The sequence below is a fragment of the Balaenoptera borealis genome, assembly GCF_965194805.1.
Source record: "Balaenoptera borealis genome assembly, chromosome: 3".
Classification (NCBI taxonomy): Eukaryota; Metazoa; Chordata; class Mammalia; order Artiodactyla; family Balaenopteridae; genus Balaenoptera; species Balaenoptera borealis.
In genome coordinates, this window is record NC_138866.1 from 130,670,731 (window position 1) to 130,692,419 (window position 21,689).

The 21,689-nt window shown below is 34.4% G+C and overlaps 1 long non-coding RNA gene across 1 annotated transcript in view; it reads right to left on the minus strand.

Moving 5' to 3' along the window:
- Positions 1–2,088: 2,088 nt before the first annotated feature.
- The window catches only part of LOC309625556, a 303,557-nt gene continuing 283,956 nt past the window's right edge, over positions 2,089–21,689 (minus strand). The window contains exon 2 of the long non-coding RNA XR_014242595.1: positions 2,089–3,512. This is a non-coding gene — a long non-coding RNA (uncharacterized lncRNA). The remainder of the gene's footprint in view (positions 3,513–21,689) is intronic.

The window sequence follows — 21,689 nt, forward strand, 5'->3', positions numbered from 1 at the left end:
ATTTTTAGGTTTACTCATACACACATGCACCCACCTAAATCACTTCTATCTCTCTCCATCTGTGTGTTTGTATCTCCATACTGATGTTTCTGATTATGACTTATTTTATTCTTCCCTCTTTCCCTATTTGTAACTCCTTTCTCTAACAGCAAGAAACATACCTTTCATTATCCACAATAGTTTCTTATTTCCTTAATCCAATATGTAGTAGTTTCAGAATTGCTAAAACATACCCCTTTAAAAATGAAAGCACTAACTAAAATACAGTGTTCAAATACAGGGCTTTTGTTTCTTTACCCTTACAGTATCCAGTCAACACACTAAATAGATAGGTTAGTTTTTCCCCCGAACCCCCTACATATGTTAATCTTAGAGTCAAGTATTTCTCTTATTGTTTATATTCCAATTTGAGTTCCTCCCCCTCATGGTTGACTCTATTTATTTTTGCAATATGAAGCATTACTGTAGTTCTAAGAATTAGAACTCTGAGGATTGTTGTTCTTCCCCTATTACTGGTCCCATTCCTCCCACCTTTCCACGTAACTAGTCTCCTTAGTTTCTGGTTTATCTTTTCTTTTTTCCTTGTTCACAACTGGGTAAATACATGTATATTTTTTCATATCCCCATCCTTACATGAATGGCAGCATATTATAGATGGTCTTTTACAGTTTGCCTTTTCCACTTCATTATCATGGAAATCATTTCATCAGTATGGAGATTCAAAGAGGTCTTCCTTAGTGTTTTGCTTGACACTTAACTCTGTACATACTGCAATATGTTCCACCACTGTGCTCTATGAGAATTGTTTGCAGTAATTTTAAATTGCAGAAACTTTTAAATTGGGTTGTTTATTCACTCTTCATTTGTAAGCGTTCTTTATATTATGAGGATACACATTTCTTGACCAATATTTGTATTGCAAATATTTCTCCCATTAAGTAGCTTACATTTTCCTTCTTTCTTTCTCTTTATTTTCCTTTAAATGACCATGTGGTCTAAGTTTTTAAATAGCCCAAATTTTCTAATTGTTCATCCCTTACTGCTGTTATTCTCACTCTATTTTCCTTTTTCTTTTGCTCTCTTTTTTTAAACTGAGATGAAATTGACATAACACAAAATTAAACCTTTTAAAGTATAGTATTTAATGGCATTTAATACATTCACAATATTGTACAACCACCATCTTTATCTAATTCCAAAACATCTTCAGTACCCCAGAAGAAAACCCATACCCATCAAGCAGTCAGTACCACTCCCCTTTCCTTACCTTTTCATTTTTAAGTTGTGTTTTTATAAGCAGACATTTTTAATTTTGATGAAGGTTCAGTATATCAGTTTGATTCTTTACTTTTTAGTGTTTATTGAGAACTCACTGCTAAAGTTTACAAATATATTCTGTTTTCTTCTAGAAGCTTTATTTTTTTCACATCTTTATCGGAGTATAGTTGCTTTACAATGTTGTGTTAGTTTCTGCTGTACAACAAAAAGTGAATCAGCTGTATGTATACATGTATCTCCATATCCCCTCCCTCTTGAGCCTCCCTCCCAATCTCCCTATCCCACGCCTCTAGGTCGTCACAAAGCAGGGAGTTGATCTCCCTGAGCTATGCAGCAGCTTCCCACTAGCCATCCATTTTACATTTGGTAGTGTATGTATGTCAATGCTACTCTCTCACTTCGTCCCGGCTTCCCCTCCCATCCCTGTGTCCTCAAGTCTGTTCTTTACGCCTGCGTCTTTATTCCTGCCTTGCCACTAGGTTCATCAGAACCGGTATTCCATATATATGTGTTAGCATACAGTATTTGTTTTTCTCTTTCTGACTTACTTCACTCTGTATGACAGATTCTAGGTCCATCCACCTCACTGTAAATAACTCAATTTCATTTCTTTTTATGGCTGAGTAATATTCCATTGTATATATGTGCCACATCTTCTTTATCCATTCATCGTTCAATGGACATTTAGGTTGCTTCTATGTCCTGGCTATTTAGAAACTTTATATTGATTACTCCTGCACATAAATATAGCATCTATCTCAAATCAGTTTTATGTGTGGTGTGATATCAAGGTCAAGGGATTGTTGTTGTTGTTTTTTTTCATGTGTTTCTCCAGTTGTCCCAGAACAATTTGCTGAAAAGACTTTTCTTTTTCTTTTGAATTACCTGATGTCTTTGTTGAAAATAAGTTGACTATATATGTATGGATCTCTTTTGAACTCTTTATTTTTCCCTTTTTATGTCATTCATTTTCATAGAAGCTTCATAGTAAATCTTTAAGTAAGGTAGTGTGAATCCAAACCTTTGTTCTTTTATTTCAACGTTTTTGTAGAGGAGGGAGCTAGTTTATGGTATTTTCACTTAAATGTTAGAATTAACTTGTCAACTTCATAAACACGAAACCCTGCTGAGATATTGATTTTAATTACCTTGAACTTATAGATCAATTTAGGGAGAATTGACATCTTAACAAGATCGAGTCTTCTGATCCATGAAAGTGGTCTATTTTCCATGTATTATGTCATCTTTAATTTTTCACAGTAATCTTTTATAATTTTCAGTATAGAAGCATACTTTGTAGTTTTCAGTAGAGAAACATACTTTGTTAAATTTATCTATTTTATTTGTTTTTGTGCTAATATTGTAAATAAATATTAAAAATTTTTACAGACTTTGTTGCTATTATATAAAAATAAAACTGAGTTAGTACATTGAGCCTCTGTCCTGTGGCCCTAATAAGTTAATTTATTAGTTCTTGCAATTATTGTTCATATACGTTACAATTTTCTACATAAGCAGTTATGCCATCTGTTAATAAAGCAGCTTATTACTTATTTTTGAATCTCTATGGATTCCCCTCCTTTTTTTGCATTATTACATTGCCAGGGACCTCTAGTATAACACTGAACAGAAGTAATGTGAGTGGGTATTATTGCTTTTTTCCTAGTCTTTTAGGTGAGATTATACAGTTTCTCACCATTAGGGAAGACACTAGCTGTAAGTTTTTTGTAATACCCTTTACCATATTGAACAACTTTTCTTCTAGCCCTAGTTTGCAGTTAATTTTTACAATAAATGAGTGTTAACTTTATTGAATGTTTTTCTACACTTACTGATGTAATCACGTTTTCCCATTATTCTCTTATGGGAAATCATATTGATCAATTTTTATTTTTTTTAATTTTTAAAAAATCGATTGATTGATTATTTTTGGCTGCGTTGGGTCTTCATTGATGCACACAGGCTTTCTCTAGTTGTGGCAAGTGGGGGCTACTCTTTGTTACAGTGCACGGGCTTCTCATTGTGGTGGCTTCTCTTGTTGTGGAGCACAGGCTCTGGGTACACGGGCTTCAGTGGTTGTGGCTTATGGGCTCTAGAGTGCAAGCTCAGTAGTTGTGGTGCACAGGCTTAGTAGCTCCGTGGCATGTGGGATCTTCCCAGACCAGGGCTTGAACCCGTGTTCCCTGCATTGGCAGACGGATTCTTAACCACTGTGCCACCAGGGAAGTCCCTACTGATCAATTTTTAAATGTTAATCCAGCATTGCATTCCTGATATAAACTCCACTTGGTCACTATTATCCTTTATATTTCTATGTTCAGTTTACTACTTAAGGATTTTTTATCAATGTTCTTAATGGCCATTAGCTTGGGATTTTCTTATCCATATTTCTTTCCTTCTTCCTTTTCTGTGATAGCTACTTAAGGTTGAAACTTGGATCATTCCTGGTGGATCTTCTATCTTCATGTAAATGGTTTAAGTCTACAAGCACTGCATTAATGGATCCCACAAATTTTGATATGTTATTTTAATTATCATCATTTAGTTCAAAATTTTTCTCACTTCTCTTGCAGTTTATTTTGACCTATTAGTTATTTTTAAGTGAAGTATTTAATTTCCAAATATTTGGGACTTTTCCTGGTAACTTATTACTGATTTATATTTTAATTTTGTTATAGTAAAAATAGAACTCTAATATTTTAGCTTTCCCAAATTTGTTGAGACTTGTGTTGTGGTCTAGCATATAGTCTATCTTGATGAAAGTTCACATGCACATGAATGTGTATTTGGCAGTCATTGAGTATAATGGTATACAAATGTCAATAATTCAGGGTGTTTGTTCAGATTTTGTTCAGTTAATATTTAGATTTTCTATATCTTTAGTGATGATTTTCTTTTTCTGTCTTCTAGAAGGAAGTGTTAAAATTTTCTGCCTGTGATTGTGAATTTCTTTCTTTGGTTCTCTCATTTGCTTTTTATGTATTTGAAGATCTTTCATTTTTTACACTTTTATGACTATCAAGACTTCTTGATGAATTGTCTCTTTCCCAATTTTGTATGTCTCTCTTTATCTTAGATATATTTGTTGTCTTGAAGTCTACTTTGTCTTATATTGGAGTAGTAATAGCAGACTTCTTATGCTTACTGTTTGTCTGATTTTTTTTTATCTCTTTATTTTCAGTCTATCTGTGTCTTTATATTTATAGTTTTTCTATTGTAGACAGCATATAGACCAGTCTTGATCTTTATCCAGTTTAACCATCATTCCTTTTATTTTATTTTATTTTATTTTTTAATAAATTTATTTATTTATGTATTATTTATGTTTGGTTGTGTTGGGTCTTCGTTGCTGTGAGTGGGCTTTCTCTAGTTGCAGTGGGTGGGGACTACTCTTCATTGTGGTGCACAGGCTTCTCATTGCGGTGGCTTCTCTTGTTGTGGAGCATGGGCTCTAGGTGCATGGGCTTCAGTAGTTGTGGCTTGCGGGCTCTAGAGCACAGGCTCAGTAGTTCTAGCGCACAGGCTTAGTTGCTCCACAGCATGTGGGATCTTCCCAGACTGGGAAACGAACCCATGTTCCCTGCATTGGCAGACAGATTCTTAACCACTCTGCCACCAGGGAAGCCTCCCATCATTCCTTTTAAATCATTTGTAGTCTTTTGGTCCATTTACATTAAATATACTTATATATTTGGATATAATTGGACTTATGCCTACCATTTAGCTTTTTTTTTTTTTGTCCCTTTTAATTTTCTCTTCTCTCCATTCTTTGCTTTATTCTTTTGGCAAAGAATTGAATAACTGCCAAATTATTGAATATTTTAGTGTTCTGTATCAACTTCTCTATTTATGTTTATCTTTACTTCTAATTAGCTTTATTTAGGGGTTTCATATGGATTATAGTATGTACCTTTAACTTACAACTATCTTAGAATTAATATTTTATTTCTAGAATTTTCATTTGGTTCATTTTTATAATTTCCCTTTCTCTGTTTATATGCCCTATTCATTCATTATAAGCATCTTTTTTCTTTAACTATTCTGAACATATTTTAATGGGTTCTTTAAAGTCCTTATCTATTAATACCACATCTGAGTCATTTTAGAATATGTTTCTATTGACATACATGTAATTAGGGTCTTGGAGGAAGAGAGAGTGGGGAGAAAAAATAATTTAGGAAATACGTTGACTGTTATAAAAGAAGTTTATCTTTTCTTTCAATAGCTGAAAGCCACATTAATATTGAAACCTAAAATTATAATACTAGGTCATGGGTGTTGTAACATATGTAAATATAATCTATATTACAACAGTAGTACACAGGATGGGGCAAGGAAGAATGTAACGGTAGTGGTGCATGGTTTTTATATTTTATATGGAGCTATATTATATTAACTATAAGTGGACTCTGATAATTTAAAGGTGCATATTATAACCATACAACAATTACAAAAAATACAAAGAACTATAGCTAAAAAGCCAATAACAGAATTAAAATATAATGATAATAAATATTTTATTAAGCCAAAATAGTGCAGGAAAGAATGAAGAAAAATTATACAGGGGTATATGGAAAATAAAAAGCAAAATGGTAGACTTAAAGCCAACCATACTGATAATTACTTTATACTCTAGTTTTTCATTGCTTTGATTGGTCTAATACTGGGTAAAATGCTTTAAAGCTTCTTCATAGTTTTCTTTAAATCTCATGGATTTTGTACAATTTTCGCTTTGTAAAATCTGATGCTATGATATTTACCCATAATGGGGTCAATTTAATTTTATCTTCTTGTGGATTGTAACCATCTTATTTTTCTGTTGAAAGATCTTTTTAATCTCAGATGTGTCATTTTGAAAAAAAATTTTGTCACATTAGTTTAATTTAATGTTACTTTTTAAATTAGATATTATAATCCTATTATTCTTATTTATATAACAGGCAGTGTTGTTTTTATTACCTAAAATTTTATAATCCTCCCTTTTTTAAAAGTGATTTGTGGTGTTTTATTTGACTTTAATCTGTTTTTATATAACTTCTGTTTCCTCCATTTCACTTATTTAGAAGATGTGTTCCATGTGTGTTTTGATTAGTTTAGGTTACTTACATACCTTTAAATTATATTGGGAAGCAAACATATTTTTTAATTTGATCATCTTAATAGAGGCTTCCTTTTTTGAAAGAAGAAAATAACACGTCTATGAATTCCTTATTCATGTAATAAAATAATTAATGACTGATAATAAGTGTTTTTATTTATTAAGTGCACACTTAAATGTGGTAGGGTAAACCTTGAATTTTTTTGGTTTGTAAACCTTGAATTTTAAAAATTTTCCAGTTACCCCATGAGATATGTATTAGAATATTATAAATTTGATATATATATAATATATTTTATATATGTGCCTAAATAGTGAGGATACTCATACTGCCTTTCTCACATTGCTCTTTTAAGTAGTAAATGTCTTCATATAGATAAAGCAGCTTGGAAAAATTTAGAACATAATGCTGCAGTGAACAGATGCTGGGAACAGCAACAGTAATGGTAATCATTATAGTAACTGGTTGAGGTAACATTTGAACCCAGATATGTCTTAACTGCAGAACTGTTTGCTTAACCATTATACCTTGATTCTCTCCACATCCTTGCTTCACTTTGTTGGCATAATCTGACATTTTAATCCCATGTCACATATTACATTTGCACAGTTATATTCAATTATAATATCTGTACAAATACATAACATTACACAAAGTCAAATTATTGGATTTATTTCATCATTGCATTCTGTTTTGCAGCACTAGATACAACATGATCAACAATTAATCACATATCAAAGAGAATTTGGTTGTCACCTCTTGCTCCATGGTACCACCTTCACATCACTTTTATTTTATCTTCTTTTTCCCCCCATTGGCAGTATTATGTTCTCAAGAAGAATTGTTCAAGAAGCACTCTGGGAATAATATAATTCCTCAATCTTGATATTATTAACCCTTCTTTACATTTCCTCATAATTGTCTTGATTAGTCATATCTCTCAGTTATAAATGAAAGATATACAACACAATACCTTAAAAGGAGGAAAGGAAATTCATAAGTTTCTATAATCATGATGAGTCTAGCTTCAATCTCAGTGGAATCCAGGAGTCCAGGATCTAAAGAACCATCTGAACTTGTGCTCATTAGTTCTTAATTCTATGTTTCTTGGCTTCAATTAATTCTGCAGTCAATTTTTTCTTTAGATGATTGATTGGCAAAAAAGCCTTTTTAAGTTCTAAATTCAATTATCTACTTTGCAATTTTAGTAAAATGTGAATTTTTCTCTCCCCTTTTCTATATAGAAGTCCAAGGGTCAAGGGATGGGCCTGACTTGAGTCACTAAGATATTCACTGACCCAAGAATAGGAACTCTCGGTAGTCTGGTTATATCCCCAGTGGAGGTAAGGTACCTCATGATTATCAGCCCTTCCAATATCTCATAGTCTAGAAGAGAATGTCCCCTAAGAGAAAGGGAAAGGGAGTTAGTTGCAAACATGGCTAGGCAGCTATAAAGCATAAGTGCCACCACGCACCACTAGTGTGCCATGTGCTCTAATGCAAGGCTTTATGACCATGTATGTCATGTTAATAATTACAACAAGCTTACATTATCAAACAACCCTACATGCGACCAAATATGAAGTATAGCCTGGTAGACAACAGCAAGGGCTCCCTCCCTACTGGAGTAAGTTCATTGGTCAATTAATCCAGTTGTTCCTGTTTTGCTTTTGTGGAAGAGCTCAGTTTTCTAGAGGCCTTAGAAGCTATATGATGACAATGGTTGGAGAGTTCCTTCTTTGTGGACTATTATGACTTAAAAATTCCTTTTATCAGGGCTTCAGTGTTAGGCTTTAGGTTTCTAATTTGTATATGCAGGTCTCCTGAAGAACACAGGCAGTTCGATTGAGTAAACTTCTTGTGATATGAAACATTATCAGGCACCATTACTTATCATGGTATTTAAATCATGACTCTACCTTTAGAGAAAAAGTGGTTCTTTCTGTCTTGGCTTCAGGCTGCTGAAGTGAGTAACAGAGCATCACTTATTTCCTGACGCAGTAACCTCCTAAATGGATTCTTTTTAGGGCCAGTGATGTACACCTTCCATTCAGGAAGGAAGTGTGCATCTGGAGGCATTGGTAAAGATTTCTTATCTCACTCTGGCTTGGGAAGAATATGGCTATTGCAAATTTTCTACTTTCATGACAATTTGACCTTCAGGTTCCTTGCATTTTGTACACAGAAAAGACTTCTCCACAAAGCTGTATGCTATTCTCTGCTTTTAAAAGGGCAGCTTGGGATGGCACTTATTTCATTGTGGCAGCACCATTATGACTAGATACCACATCCTTAACATTATTGCATTTTTTGGTCAAGACCTAAAGACTTCAGGTCAAGACTATCCCAAAAGATATGGTAATACACTTCTTTGGTATAATCTCAAAGTAACTGCCAGTTTTCCATTGGAAAGCCCAACAAGTTAGACATAGAATATAAGAATATGGTAGAACTTCCTCAAAGGAACTGGGGGAATGAAGAATGTAATGTACGTTAGGCACACAAATTATTGTTCTTTTTACCTTTGATTCCTTTCCACTGAATTATGAGTGAGCTCCCAACCCCCACCCTACCTGCTCATCCTTCACCTCAGTGAGGCTATTTTCAGGCTGTTGTGGAATTGAGTGTATAGAATGAAATTAATATTTCTCCTTCTAACACTTGTAAAATAAACAAAAGGAACAAATTTGAAAAAGAAACTATGTCTCTGTTATAGAAATAGGACCTGTACTACAAATGGAAAGGTTTCATCCACATAAATGAAAATAGTACCAGATAAAGGAAAACACTGGGGATCATTCATTTTTCTAATTGCAATCAGGGTACATATTTTTAAATTTTAGTCACAGACATATAAATGCAGTATTAGCAACTTTCAACTTGAAGAAGCAGCTACTATTGTTCTGGGTAGAGCACAGAGGAAACAATACCAACTGCATGTTATATTTATACAATTTAAAATGGCAGTGCTCAGTATTTTCTGTCTCTGACCTCTAACTGAGAATCCTGCCCTAGACAACATAGCTGGTGTCAGACCACAGGGAACCCTGTTCAGCATGTTCCACACTCTTCTGGGTAGGCTTGACCTTCCTCTATCCTGATTTGGAGGACAATTAGATTCATCATTAACAAAATTAGAGGTATAAATTGAGAAAAAATTAGAAAAAAAATTATCTTCTAAATAAAACTTCAGGAATAAGTTGTGTCATCATTCTTAGACCTGTTTGTAAGTTCGTTCAGTTATCATTTTTAATTATTGTCAGTGTTCCTTTCATCTTTGGTAAACTATAAGCTTCAGATCGTCTTTTTCATATTGAGATATTAGTGCTTCTCACACTTTCTGATCATGGTATGTGCTCAATAAATGCAATGATTAAAGAAATGGGTTATTATATGCATTATATATATAGTCACATGTATGTATGTTACACATACACACACATATAAAAAGCTATATAGAGATTCAGAAATATGCAGCTGCATACATACACACACATACACATTATTCTTTCAATCTGGTGTGAGTTTTAGTGAGTATGAACAAATGTGTAAAGTTCAAAGGAGAGAATAAAGAAAGCTTATTTGAGGTGAGTGTCAGAGATGCAGGTGGATATGATATAGAGGCCAAGAGGGCATTGGCAACTTCACATTGGCTGTCAGCACTATACTGAGTTCCATGAAATCAGCCAGAGGAAAGACTGTACTCTTCTTGTGTCTAGTACAATACCAGGCATAGAGGACATGCTAAAGCAATGCTTGTCTATTGAATAAATTACCAAAAACATGAATGGGCAAGAGGATTTTTTCCCTTCCTGCTGTGGGAAGTTTCTTATAGTTATTACCTCCATGAAAGACAGTAGTATCTGGAGAGAACCCATAGCTAAAATCATGATGAAATTTCATTTTTTGAAGTCATGATGGGTCTTTTTTTAGCCTGTCATATAAATGAAGAAGATTACAAACATAATACTGTATGTGCTTAACCTGACACAATTCCTTCCTTTTGAAGGTTATCTGTTGTTTGATTAATATTATGCATTGAATGAGCAAATAGTGCAGAAGTAAATGTGATAATACTTTCCCTTCATTACCACTTATTGAGGTTTTGCTATATACCAGCCACATGCTTTACCCTGTATCTATGTCATCTTTCTTATATAATCTACATATGTACATCTATGTAGGGCTTACACCCACTTAAGGAGAAACTCCAATGTTTAGAGATCAAGAAAGGTGTCTTGGGACATATATTGCCCTAGTGACAGAGAAGTTTACCTCTACAGCAGCTGGGCAGAATACCCACTACAATAAAAATACAAGTTTACTCCCTCACATATTCTACCTACTTTTCCTATCCCCTTTTAATCCCTGATTCTGGATGAGATGTAATAGGCATTAAATGGTTACAATCCACTTTCATGCATTGTCTCCAGACACTCAGAAACCTCCAAAATAAAAAAAAAAAAGAATCAAAACTAAAACTATACAACAGCTTATTTTATGTTACTAAATAACCAGAAAAAGTAAGGGAGTATATCACTTAATGAAATCATATTTAGGGAAGAAAACTTCTGGGGGGAAAACAATATAAGAATCATCATTATCATCATCATATTAGATACCATTTTTATAGTACCAGTCTATTCTAGCCCCTATGGCTGCTGCTTTATATAATTCTACCATATAATATTTAAAGCAAGCCTAGGTATTATTTTCTCCATTGCAAAAATTATTTACCTTAAGGTAGGGTAAATCATAACCAAGTAGCATATATATTAGTCGAACTTCTGGATTCAAAGCCCACGTTCTAGGATATCACTCTTGTGTACCATCATGCAGTATGTTTTAAATTCATCTATTCACCCTAAAAATATTTGTGGATCATGTTGTATGAGAAAGGAACTGTTCTAGGCAGTGGAGAAATAGCTGTGAGCAAGATAGTAAGGATCCCTGCAATCATGGAAATAGAATATATTAGTAGGTACAAAGAAATGGATGCCAGGATAGATTTCTTGGATTCAAATTCCATTCACCATGGTTTCCTAATTGTCTCTGTGGTGAGAGGAAGTGAGATGTGCCAGCCATTACCACAATTAAGGGAGATATGTTGGGGAAAGTTTCACTTAGCTCAACATCTGGCACATTATGTGTTCAATAAATTTTACTTGTGACCCTTTGAGAAAACATACATTTAAAAATAACTGATTATGTTACATACATCAAATGCTGGCTCCTGAAAAATATCACCAAATCTACCTTACTCCCTTATGACAGCAAGATATAGCCCACCTTGGCAGAGTCTCAGCAGTATATCAGAGAGGCAGAGTCTTAATAGTATATCAGAGAAGGAAGGACATTCTGAAATTTCATTCAAGGTGAATCTTTCAGTATGGGGGCTTGAGAAAGAAAGCAATACAGAATTCCCCTTGAGTAGTAGGGCTTGGGTTCTAACATCAAGGTCTCGTTTTTCTTCTTCTATAATTAAATTATCTGAGGATCTCCTCTTAGAGGAGAAACTAATGGGTCAAAATAGAACCTGGGTGATGTCAGAGAGTATACGAAAGGCAGAATTTAGTTTATCAAGGTAGCAGGTTCCTCCAGTGTGCAGGATGTAGCCAAGAGACTTTTGCTTCACTGATCCAATACCAGTCTTTCAGAGGTACACAATGATCTGTTTAAAGCCAAAATACCCCTATGAGATTGTCAAATAGTTTTGTAATGTTTCAGTGCTACTCATCAAGAATAGTTTAGTGCTAGACAATGAATTTTGTAGTATCAATATCATTAGTAGATCTAAAGCAAAAGAAAAGTAGTGGGTCTTACTTATAAGATCTGAGAAAATTAGACACCTCCAAATAAATACTGTCTGCTCTGTAGTTCTCATGCAAGTTCTATTCCTGTGAAAGTTAGTTACAAAAGCTGACTTCCACCAAAGACCCTCCAGTATTGTCTTCGTAGACATAGGAAACTCCTTTTCCAGATATGACAGGATAGTGATTTTAGATTTCTGGCTGTCTAGTATATTGTTGTGTTTGTCTTGTAATCTATTAGTCGGGCCTCAGTTACTGATTCATTTCAAAGAATTGGAACCAAGAGAAATTGTGTGGCTCACAAGGGAAAATGTGTACAAACTCAGTAGTCAGTTTGATTGTATGCTTTAACCCTTCGCACACACACTGTAACAGATATTAGACTTGTACTAAAGAGTGATTACATGCAAAACAAATAAAGCAATATAAATAATAAATGCCGTATAAGTAATGTAATTAAATGTAACTTAAACCTTAAACCAGGTAGATAAGAAAATAAACAACAAAGGAATATAGATTAAACGATGATAACTTATCATATTTTGTGTGGACCTTGAGGGGAAGCCATCTACATAGCCATCTACTTGGTTAGAAGGTCTTCAGTAGAAGCCATTTCTTTCCAAAGAACATCTGCTTCTAATGGGTTCCTAAAATTTCTTAGCTTGATATCTCCAGTAATGATTTAATATGGTTTACGCATCTTTGATTGAAAGACATCACTCTAGGTATCAACCTCATGGAATTTTACTTCTGCACTAGCCTCAACAGTATCTGATAAGGTTTTTTCCCCAGAGTTTGAAGGCTATCTTTCTCTCACAAATATTAGACCAGACCTCCAGAATTTAATAGTTGTTTAGGAGGATATTGAGGAAAACTATATGTGTCTCTTGATTTAAAGGAGACCCTAACCTAAAACCAAGCCAGCAGAAGTTTCCACCAGTTTAGCTGCTATGCCTATTGCCACTGGGTCAAGACAGATATATTAGTAAGGTGGTCTCTTAGGATTCCAATGAAGTTGAATCAGAACACCAAGAGTTTTTCTGTCCACATTACTCAGATACAAATTGGTAGAAAGTTTTATTATAATTACAACTGGATGAATTGCTTGAGTCATCTGCAGTATGTGACTAGGATTACTTACAATAGTGCAGAGGTGATATTCCTACACTCATACATTGTCCTGTTGCTAACTCAAAAGGAACAATTCAATGAACCCCAAGAGTTAAGCTCATTGTCATTAAAGCAAACCTTAGGCCATGGGAGTTTTAGAGTATCTGAGAATGTTGCTAATCTGAGTTTCAGATTTCTGTTTATTCTATCCTTTCTGAGGATTGGAGCAATATGGACAATAGGGTTACTGTGTGACTGGAAAAGATGTGCAAACTCTTCAATAATGGTCTCATTAAAATAATTTTGCCTAATACTATCTCAGAGATAGTTTGGGAACACAAAATCATGTAATATATTGCTACTGGCAGAGATGGAATTCTCCAGAAAAGCTTGAATCCACCCCCCAAATAAACAATTACTATATATATATATTTTTTTAACATCTTTATTGGAGTATAATTGCTTTACAATGTTGTGTTAGTTTCTGCTGTATAACAAAGTGAATCAGCTATATGTATACATATATCCCCATATCCCCTCCCTTTTGTGTCTCCCTCCCACCCCGCTAGGTGGTCACAAAGCACCGAGCTGATCTCCCTGTGCTGTGCTGCTGCTTCCCACTAGCTATCTATTTTACATTTGGTAGCGTATATATGTCAATGCTACTCTCCCACTTTGTCCCAGCTTACCCTTCCCCTTCCCCATGTCCTCAAGTCCATTCTCTACATTTGTATCTTTATTCCTGCCTGCCCCAAGGTTCATCAGAACCTTTTTTTTTTTTTGATTCTATATATATGTGTTAGCATACGGTATTTGTTTTTCTCTTTCTGACTTACTTCACTCTGTATGACAGACTCTAGGTCCATCCACCTCACTAGAAATAACTCAATTTTGTTTCTTTTTATGGCTGAGTAATATTCCATTGTATATATGTGCCACATCTTTATCCATTCATCTGTGGATGGACACTTAGGTTGCTTCCATGTCCTGGCTATTGTAAATAGAGCTGCAATAAACATTGTGGTACATGACTCTTCTTGAATGATGGTTTTCTCAGGGTATATGCCCAGTAGTGGGATTGGTGGGTCGTATGGTAGTTCTATTTTTAGTTTTTTAAGGAACCTCCATACTGTTCTCCATAGTGGCTGTATCAATTTACATTCCCACCAACAGTGCAAGAGGGTTCCCTTTTCTCCACACCCTCTCCAGCATTTAATTGTAGTTTTTGATGATGGCCATTCTGACTGGTGTGAGGTAATACCTCATTGTAGTTTTGATTTGCAATTCTCTAATGATTAGCGATGTTGAGCATCCTTTCATATGTTTGTTGGCAATCTGTATATCTTCTTTGGAGAAAAGTCTATTTAGGTCTTCTGCCCATTTTTGGATTGGGTTGTTTGTTTATCTGATATTGAGCTGCTTGTACATTTTGGAGATTAATCCTTTGTCAGTTGCTTCATTTGCAAATATTTTCTCCCATTCTGAGGGTTGTCTTTTTGTCTTGTTTGTGGTTTCCTTTGCTGTGCAAAAGCTTTTCAGTTTCATTAGGTCCCATTTGTTTATTTTTGTTTTTATATCTATTTCTCTAGGAGGTGGGTCCAAAAGGATCTTGTTGTGATTTATATCATAGAGTGTTCTGCCTATATTTTCCTCTAAGAGTTTTATAGTGTCTGGCCTTATATATAGTTCTTTAATCCATTCTGAGTTTATTTTTGTGTATGGTGTTAATAAGTGTTCTACTTTCATTCATTTACATGTAGCTGTCCAGTTTTCCCAACACCACTTATTGAAGAAGCTGTCTTTTTTCCATTGTATATTCTTGCCTCCTTTATCAAAGATAAGGTGACTATATGTCCGTGGGTTTATCTCTGGACTTTCTATCCTGTTCCATTGATGGAGTTTATCACAGAAATGCAAGGATTCTTCAATATATGCAAATCAATCAATGTGATACACCATATTAACAAATTGAAGAATAAAAACCATATGGTAATCTCAATAGATGCAGAAAAAGCTTTTGATAAAATTCAACACCCATTTATGATAAAAACTCTCCAGAAAGTAGGCATAGAGGGAACCTACCTCAACATAATGAAGGCCATATATGACATACCCACAGCCAACATCATTCTCAATGGTGAAAAGCTGAAAGTATTTCCTCTAAGATCAGGAACAAGACAAGGTTGTCCACTCTCACCACTATTATTCAACATAGTTTTGGAAGCTTTAGCCACAGCAATCAGAGAAGAAAAAGAAATAAAAGGAATCCAAATCAGAAAAGAAGAAGTAAAACTGTCACTGTTTGCAGATGAAATGATACTATACATAGAGAAGCCTAAAGATGCTACCAGAAAACTACTAGAGCTATTCAATGAATTTGGTAAAGTAGCAGGATACGAAATTAATGCACAGAAATCTCTTGCATTCCTATACACTAACGACAAAAAATCTGAAAGAGAAATTAAGGAAACACTCCCAGTTACCATTGCAACAAAAGAATAAAATACCTAGGGAGGGTATTTTGTCTCCTAAGGAGACAAAAGATCTGTATGCAGAAAATTTATAGACACTGATGAAGGAAATTAAAGATGATACAAATAGATGGACAGATATAACATGCTCTTGGATTGGAAGAATCAACATTGTGAAAATGACTATACTACCCAAAACAATCTACAGATTCAGTGCAATCCTTATCAAACTACCAATGGCATTTTTCACAGAGCTAGAACAAAAAATTTCACAATTGGTATGGAAACACAAAAGACCCCAAATAGCCAAAGCAATCTTGAGAAAGAAAAACAGAGCTGGAGGGATCAGGCTCCCTGACTTCAGACTATACTACAAAGCTTCAGTAATCAAGACAGTATGGTACTGGTTCAATATATATTTAAAACTCATTCCAGAAAATATGAAATCTGTTTGGTCGTGTTCAAAGGAACCCTGAGGTTTGAGCTCTTATCCATGCTCCACCTTTACAGTTTTACCAGAAAACAAATGAGACAATCACCACAAACACCCTGAGTGATCATAGTAAAGTTTCTCCACTAATGTTGATTATGTATAGTAGCCAATTCGTCTTTGTTGTGGTGGATAATTTCATGTTAAATGTTTGCAATTTTCCATTTCAGGTTGCCTGCTACTACTAAGTGTCCGTAATGAGAGTGCTAGAGATTATTCTCATGTAATTTACCTGCAGATTTCTCCCAGTAACACTTTGCCAACTCTGGAGCCAATGTCTGGCATTGTATAACAGGCTATTTTAATCTCTCAAAAGATTTAATCATGAGGGATAGGAGCTTAGTGAGCACTGCCGTCTGGGGCATTTCCTTTAGCTTCCATGGTATCCCTTCTTGTATGAGAGTTTACTTTTATAATAGCCACCTCTTTAGGAAAATTCAAACTAAAGTTACTTAATTTGCTGACTATTCTTCATCGAGGCTCCTGCTGAGATCAAGAACCCTGTTTATTCTCAAAGAATTCCAAAATCATGGACTACACTCAAAGTATACTCATTATCACTCTGTATCACTCTCTTATCTCTCTCTAAATGATCAGATCTGTGGAGTGTAATGAGTTCTGCCTTCTGGATATATTTTGCCTTGGGACATAGTCCAAATATGCTGTTGATTTTCCTGAGTGGACAAATAAGTATAGACTATTTTGATCCAAAGTGACACTAACAAAAAACTAGAACACAAATCTATCACTGTAAAATATACTGCCTCAAGGAGTCACTGAAAATAAAATGGTATTTGTGTGTGGTACTATAGGGAAACAGGGAATAATGATTCTATTTATGGCTCTGAGGTCCTAAACAAATCTCAATCTTTGTCAGGTAGGTTTTTGGAATTGGAGGGTAAAAGTATTATAGGGACTGGTACAAGTTTTTGTGTTTTTAGTCCTTTTCAGTTCCTGGTTTTAGAAGATACTGTGCAAGTTTGGATAGCAATTTAGATGGATAAATGTAAACCTTACTGGGTTTAGCCCAAACAATCCTATGTATATTAGTAGAAATTCTTGTGCACAGGAATATTGGGCGCTTCCTTGAGATCTTCAATTTGGATTCAGTTTAGATACAAAAGTAACAGTAAATCAATTTCCAGATTATCTATAAATTCTTTATGAGGAGGGGAATCCTCAGAGACTTGAGGTCCAGACCATCCAGAGAGTGTTTAGTTTGCAATTCCATTTGTACAGTAAATCTCTACCTAGCAAGAAAGCAGAGATGGTATTACAGTGGAAGAAAGTGTAATTAAGTTAAAGGCTGAGGGTGATTTGTCCTAAGCTGGAACATGGGGAACATGGAACATGTGACAGTTACTGGAGAAACCTACCACCTGAATACTTTGTCATTTCTGAGGAACAAATTGTGAAATGCATGTAATAGTGGTAGTGTGTAAAATTGATATTGTAGCACCAATATTAATTTTTTAAATTGCAAGTTTATCCTTTAACATTTAAAGAAAATTTTCCTTTTGACTTTAAGGGTAAAATGGATTATTATTTGCTTGATACACACTTGAAGCACCTTGATTGATTACTTATTTCATTTTTTTTTTCCTGTTTAGATTCTCAGCTAATGCAGGACAATTATTTTCCCAATGTACTTAATGTTTACAGGTGTCTAGGATGAGAGGATGTAGTTTTGTCTCTAGTCTGATTTGGTTTTTATTATAAAACTCAAAATGTTTAGTGAGGTACTAGAGATCTGATAATGTGACTATTTCCCATTCTAGGGGTTCTTTTTCATATTAAATCCTCTATTTCTGGCTTTAAGTTTATTTGTATCCTGTTCCATGATCTTTAGTACTTATCATCTAATATGAAGTACTTTATTTAATATTTTTTAATGAGTGTCTTCCTTCTTCAACTAGAATGTAAACATGCTGAGTATAGAGATTTTTGTGTGTCCTAATACCATAAAAATTCACTTAAATTTGAAAATCAAATGCTAAATTTACTTCAAATTATTAGTCTGGTAAAGGAGAAACTACAAGAGAAATTTCAACTTTTTGCTTGTTGAAGAATAAAGCAAAATTACGTAGACTTTTGAGGATGAGTGGAATTTAGGCCAAATTTATAATAAGCAGTATTTTGGGTAGATCAAAGCAAAAGTGGAGCTGGTTGGATGGGGCTGATTTGATCAAAGCCAAATAGAGATGATTGGAAGGATTGGAGAGCAAGTCAGTTCCAGTAGTGTTTGCTAAATGTGGGGATTTAGTTAAAAACCAGTTTTGACCACTTTTGCAGCTTCCTGAGTACTGGGTAATTCTACCACGGGAAAGTAGAATTTGCAGCATTTTTGTATGTGTGGATGATGTCCTTCAGGCAAGGGTGGCATTTGTTAAAGTCTAACCATAGAAACCTGGAAAAGTACAGGGAATGTAAAAGTGGGAACATAATGTTCCTAATCATCTGATACTCTCATTTGCCTTTGTAGATAATTGCAATTTTCCTAAATTAAAATTTTTTTAATATAAATAACATTTGAAAGCTAACTTTTTTTTTTGCCCCTTAATAAATACTGTTGACCATTGAACAACATGGGTTAGAGATGCAAACAAGTCTCCCCTCCCCAGTTGAAAATCTGCATGTAACTTTACATTCGGCACTCTGTATCTGTGGTCCTGCATCCTATGACCCGCATTCACAGATTGAACCAACTGCAGATCCTGTAGTACTGTAGCACATATTTATTGAAAAAAATCCATGTATAAGTGGATCTACGCAGTTCAAACCATGTTGTTCACGGGTCAACTCTATCAATGAAATTGGAAATTTCCTTAAAAACATAACTAGTGAAAAAACTGCAGAAAGATATAGAAAGTATAAATTGTCCTATATCTGTTAAAGACATTGAATCCAAAGTGAAAATCTTTCCAAACGAGAGTACTCCAGGCATAAATATTCTCACTAGTAGATTTTTACAAGTATTTAACGAAAAATATATTATTAATTCTCATTTTCTCAGAATAGCTTAACTAAACCTGATAATGACATTGTAAAAAATGAATTTACAGAATATGACTACTATGAATACAGATGCAAACATCCTAAATACAATAATGGTAAATCAAATTGCATAACACATGTCAAAACTGATGCATCAGAACCACTTGGGGTTTACTTATTTAATAAAAGTTTTTCTTTACATTCAAAAAATTATATAAGACTTCTGATTCCAACTCTGACATGTGAAGGGATCAGAAATCATTATTTCTGCTCTTACAAGATAAAGGTGGGAAAACTGAGAAAATCAATTGATTTCCTAGTATCCATCAGAGACCTGAAGCTGCAGGGAAAACTGCCACCCCAAATTCTGGAGATACAGACATCCATTGAGATACAGGTGAGATTTGCTTATCTGAAACAGAAGCTACAAATTGGTAGGAAAACTTGAGTGGCAATTTAGATGAATAGTTGGACTGAATGTGGACTAGAGTGAAAGGGAGAAACTTCTGGAAACTCTCACACTCCTGTGGGCTTTGCCTAGAAGAACCTCACATGTTTCTTATGGTAAAGATTTAAGAAAAACCCCCAAGATGCCCTTAATGACTCTGGAACTGGAGTGCTGAGGTAGAGTGATCATTGTGAAATACACCCAAAGAATTTTCCATGACAGAAGCCTTATCTTCAAGGGAAAGACTTGGGCAAAGTATTATCACACTTGAGGGAAGGGCATTCATCTAACTCTGGCCTCTAGCCATTCTATCTTACCAATCAGAAAACACACACACACACACACAATTGTCAATAGAGGTCAATGCTTTGAGGAAATAGATTGGGAACACTAGAGTCAGAACAAGGAGAAAAAAACTATATTACTGAAGAAATACTTGTGAAGGTCACAGTTCTAAGACACAGGCACATAAAAACAGAGACTTATTCAAAAACGTTGTGGATCACCCAACTCCCCCACAAACTTACCATTCCACCAATAGGCTTCACTATAATAACAGTGGATTAGAGTTGAAAGAGCTGAAAGACACCAACTCTCTCAGGGGTACTTAGGGAAACCCAGAGTCAAGAGAGGAGGCAAAAACAAACACACTAAAGGAATTTGACACTTCTGATACCTCTAGCAACAGCAAACATTAAACAGAACAGAGCCCTTAGTTAGATTACCATAAATCTCATACTAAAGACTTATTTATCTCAATTCCTAATATCAGACACAACTCAACAAACAATTACAGTGAAGTTATATGGCAAGAAAAAATAAAATAAAAACACTCTGAAGAGACAAAACAATTAGTGAAACCAGACTCAGGATACAGATGTTGAAGTTATCAAATGAGGAATTTAAAATAACTGTGATCAATGTGTTAAGAGCTCTTAGAGGAAAAGAAGATATCATGCAAGAATAGATATGTTATATAATCAGAGAAATAAAAACTGTAAGAACCAAAAGGAAATGCTAAAAATAAAAAACACTGTAACCCAGATGAAGAATGCCTTCAACAGACTTTTCACTAGACTCAACAAGATAGGGGGAAAAAAATCAGTGATGTTGAAAAGAGTCCAATAGAAATTTCACAAAATGAAATACAAAGAGAAAAAAATAATGGAAAGACAGAACAGACCATCCAAGAACAGTTGAACAATTTTTAAAAATGTAATAGATATAATTGGAATACCAGGATGAGAAGAGAGAGAGAGAGTACAGAGCAGAAGAAATTTTCAAACTATTATAATAATCGTCAAGGATATTTCTAAATGAATAACAAACATCAAACCATAGGTGCAGGAAGTTTAGAGAACACAAAGCAGGAAAAAATGCAAACCACACAGACAATAACAACATTAAAGCCTAGGCATATCATATTCAACTGAAGAAAACCAAAGACAAAATCTTCAAAGAAGTTAGAAAAATACCTACAATGCATTACCTATAGAGAATTACAGTGAATTACAGTGAACTTCTTATCAGAAACCAGGAAAGTTAAAAGAGAGTGAAGTAAAATATTTAAAATGTTGCAGGAAAAAAAATCTACCTAGAATCTATATCTAGCAAAATTATACTTCAAAAGTAAAGGAGAAATAAATACTCTCAGACAAACCAAAAATGAGGAAATTCTTGCCAATAGACCTGCCCTACAAGAAATGTTACAAGTTCTTCAGGAAGAAGGAAAATTATACAGGTCAGAAACTTGGATCTCCATAAAGAAAAGAAGAGCATTGGAGAAGAAATAAATGAGGTAAAATAAAATTATTATTTCTATTATTCTTAAATAATCTAAAAAATGTCTAAAGTAATAATAGTAACAAAATATTGGTTGATTATGGCATATGGATAGTGAAATAAATGACAGCAATGTCACAAGAGATGGGAAGGAGAAGTTGAGAATACTCTGATCTATGGAACCTGTACTACACGTGAAGTGGTAT